Here is a 4473-nt window from a genome sequence, read left to right on the forward strand (position 1 = left end):
GATCCCCACAACACCATTCCCGCTAACCACAAGATGGCTGCTGTGCCGCATCAACTGATGGTCAACTCTGCTTACCAGAACCGCTTTCCTGAAACTGTATTCCATGGAGACTCACTACAATTGCGGAACTACACAGAGACCCACACTTGATCCAACCTTGAATGGAATCTACTTTCCCTATTGTTAAAAACTTTGGACTCGTGGCCCCTCTCCCTCTTCTCGCAGTTGACCAGAGAGAGATAGAGAAGGAAAATGAGAAAGCAAGCTGTCAGGTCCAAGACCTGAACCATGGTCAGCCATATGGGAGTCCAGCAACCTTAACCACCACACCACCTGCCAGCCCCTCAACTTCCTTGTTTTTACACCAACAAAGGGAGGTAGAAGAAAGAAAATCTAAAGGTTTTGAACTTCTTCCTGAGAGGGACCTAACACACTCTTGGCACAGAATAAGTGCTGAATATAGTAATTTCTTGTCAAATGATTTAAAGAATTAAGGAACTGGGTCGGCTTGTGACATGGTGACTGAAGCAACTGGATCCACATCGCTGACTGCATGGTTCAAGTCCCAGACCCAGTGGGACCTGCCAAGTGCATTCCCAAAGTCCTGAGAGGGGAAGAGAGGAAAATGTATTACAGAGAAGGGATATCAGCATGGCCATCCTCCCTGGAGGGTGCTTTGCCATTTTCTCTCTCTATTTCTCTTTATCTTTCTTTGGTGAGTGTATGTGCCTTATAGCAAATTAAAAGAAAAATAAAAGCTTAAAAAAAAAAAGTTTAAAACTAAAATGCTCAAGCCAGGCACAGTGGAATGTGCCTGTAATCTCAGCTACTTGGGAAGAAGCAGGAGTGTGACCTTGAGGCCAGCTTGGACGACATTGTGAGAGCCTGTCTGAAAAATAATAAAATGTTTTTGATGTGCTGGACCTGTTAGGATACCTCGATTTTCCTCTCATGGCTGTCCCTTTATGAAAAGGTCATTGTGTGGTGCCTTACAGGCAAATGTTGGATCATGTGACCTGGTCATCCATGATTGGTCCAACAGGTTATCCCTTATGCTCAGATCTTTTGTTCTGGAAACTCTGCATTTGAGCCACAGAAGCATCAATGAGTAGAACAATAAACTCTCTCTTGGTCTTACCTTGTTCTAAATATCTTCCCAAACAGTGAGGAAAATATCAAAGTATTTCCCACCGCTGCCCAGAATATCAGATGAGTGAAACTTGAGCCCCCTAAAGTTTAGTGCATCTGTGTTTGACTGAGTCAGCACTGTTACTCCATGGCTGGGAGTTACTCAGCAGGTGGAGCAGGACTCTGAGGATTGGGAGGAGGCACACAAGCCAATGACTACTGAGACTGTCTGGATACGAAGGGTTTATTACTTTTTGTTTTGTTTTGTTTTGGTTAAAGAATTATTTTACTTAACTTTATTTACTTACTTACTTATTTTAATTTGACCAGAGAAGGACAGAGTGAGAGAGAAAGAGAGAGAAAATAAGAAAGCAAGCCATGGGACCAGCAGTTAGCGTAATGGCTAAGGTGCTGGACTCCCCTGTAGCCACCCGCGCTTAAAGTCCCAGACCCAGTGGCTTAAACTCATGCTGGGAACGTGGTGTGTGCGTGCCCAAGATCCTGAGAGGAGAATGGAGGAGAAGGGATTGCAGCGTGGCCATCTCCCCTGGGGGTTGATTTCTCGTTTTCTATCTCTCTGTCTTTCTGGCGAGTGCATGCAACCTATAGCAAAAACCTCTCCAAGAAAAAAAAAAAAAAAAACCATCAGGTCCAGGACTCAAACCACAGTTGGCCATGTAGGAGTCCAGAACCCTTACCCATCACATCACCTGCTGGCCCTGTGTTTATTACTTACACAGTAAAAACTAGGGAATCATTCCCAAAGTGGGGTTTCTCCTTGAAAGTAAGAAGGCTGAGTCTTTCACAGATGATTAGATACCTTCTGGCACTCCCATTGGCCTCTTTATGCAAATGAAAGAGTAAATCTCTGCAGTTCTGATTAACTACAGCCTTATTCTCTTTGGTCCAATTTTGAGCAAGTGAGTACCGTTCTGACTGGTTGCTCGGTGGGGCCAGCATGTTCACTCTTCCTTGCAGTGGTGGTCAACTTTAGGAGGCTCAGTCTTTTTAGCCCATGCATCCTGCAAGAAACTTACCAAATAGTAGTTCGCACCAGGCTGTCCTTATTTAAGCTAGTTCTGACCAGCTATAAAGTCAAGAACACAAATTCGAGGAACCCAGAAACTTGGAAGGGAAAAGGTTTGCATTTTTTTTTAAGTTTTTTTTTTTTTTTTCCCTATAGGGTATGTGTATTCGCCAGAGAGAGAGACAGACAGTGAGAGAGAAAGTGAGGAATCACCCCTCAAAGGGATAGCTACTCTGCAATCCCTTTTCCTCCTGGGATCTTGGGCATGCACGCACACACACTTGGTGTGAGTTTCAAACCACTAGGTACAGGACTTGAACTGTGGTCGGCCATGTGGGAGTCCAGGTATGTAACTGATATGCCGGCTGCTGGCCCCCAAATTCACAGCTTTATTTGTGCTAACCTGTAACTGAAACTTAACATTGTGTTCGTGTTGTTCACAGTATTTGTGACTCTCAAACCTTATGTGCTTGAAGACAGCTTGAAGAATCACTTACAGTCAGTCCTTCCTACGTTGTCATCGTGGTAGGTAGCTATTAGAGTTTTCACCAGGTCTTACTACGTTATTTACAGCTACATTTGGTTTTCTAAAAAAGTATTTTGATACCTGTATTTAAATGTAATTGCTTCGCAATCTTATATTTTTATTGGAGTGAGCTACACATGAAATTTACCATTCGAACTAGTTTTAAGTACTGTATACAATCGGTAGCATCAAGTGCATTCACATTATTCTGCAACTATCACCTCTATCCTTCTCCAGAATATTTTCATCTTCCCAAACTGAAGCTCTGTACCCATCAAACAATAACTCCTCCTCCTCACGGCAGCCAGCCCAACCATTCTACTTTTGGTCTCTGCACTTTGGGCTACACTAGGTATCTCATACACCAGCATTTGGCTTATTTCACTTAGCATAGCAGCTTCAAGATTCATCCATGTAAGGGACCAGCAGTTAGTGTAATAGCTATGTTGCTGGACTCGCATGTAGTTGACTGCGGTTCAAGTCCCGGACCTGGTACGCTGGGCGTGTGTGTGTGTGTGTGTGTGTGTGTGTGTGTGTGTGCGCGCGCGTGTGTGCCCAAGATCCCGAGAGGAGAAAGGAGGAGAAGGGATTGCGGCTATGGCCATCCCCCTCGGGGGTGATTTCTCGCTTTCTGTCTCTGTCTTTCTGGTGAGTGCACGCACCCTATAGCAAAAACCTCTCAAAAAAAAAAAAAAAAAAAAGATCATCCATGTAGTAGCATGTGTTGGGATTTCATTTTTTAAGGCTAAATAATATTCCATTGTATGTATACACCACCTTTTGTTTATCTTTTCATCCACTGGTGAACATTTGGGTTGTTTCCACCTTTTCCATTGTGAATTAAGGTTGCTTTGATCATCATTGTACAAATATCTCTGCTTTTTAAAAAATTCTTGTGGGTATATACTCAAAAAAGAAATTGCTGGATAATATGGTAAGTCTATGTTTGTTTGAAGAATATATATTTAGGGAACAGCAGTTAGCATAATGGTTACGCACCTGATTCCCACATTTCTTGCTTTCTGTCACTCCAGCAAGTTCACGAACCTTATAGTAAAAAACAAAAACAAATACAAAAATAAAAATTAAAACAAAACCTTTCTTAAAAGAAGATTATGTGTTTTTATGCACGAAAATATGCATGTAAAGATAAGCGTTTCAGACTCCTGTTGCACATATTTTGTTTTACAGTCTATCTCGGCCACTAGATGGAGGACTTCTTGACAAGGATTACCCTGAGCCGGTGCCTCGGTAACTCTCCCAGATACGTAGTAAATGCATTCAGCGCCTAGTGGGCGCCTTGCCTCCGGTACTGGACAGAGTGCAGGCAATACTGAAGTGCAGAATGTATCCCCCAAAAACTCAGCCTAGGGAGGCCTGAAGATGATGTTAAATGCAACCCAATTCTTAAACTGTGCTGCTTCCTTACATGTGTGATCTGGGACAAGGTCACCACCCTTTCCCCTCGTCCCGGTCCGACTCTCCCACCCATAAAATAAACCTCATCATCAGTTTTCGTCATAAGCACTAGGAGTGTATGATCCTGCCCCTGGAGGGTCTTCCCGCGCCCATCCCTCCTTATCCCCCACCAGCCCCCAACCCGAGCGGTAGTCACCGACGGTCCCCGCGGTGGAACCCGCGGAACTCGGCGGTCCCAGGAACGCTGGGCCGCACCGGGGAGCAGCGGTTGACCCTCCGCGCCAGCAGGGGGCGCTAGTCTGGACCACGCCAGAGGCAGCGCTCGAGCTGAGCTCTTCTCGGCGGCGGCGCACCGCCATACTGCCGTCCGCGG

The sequence above is a fragment of the Tupaia chinensis genome, unplaced genomic scaffold, assembly GCF_000334495.1.
Source record: "Tupaia chinensis unplaced genomic scaffold, TupChi_1.0 Scaffold000316_1, whole genome shotgun sequence".
Classification (NCBI taxonomy): Eukaryota; Metazoa; Chordata; class Mammalia; order Scandentia; family Tupaiidae; genus Tupaia; species Tupaia belangeri.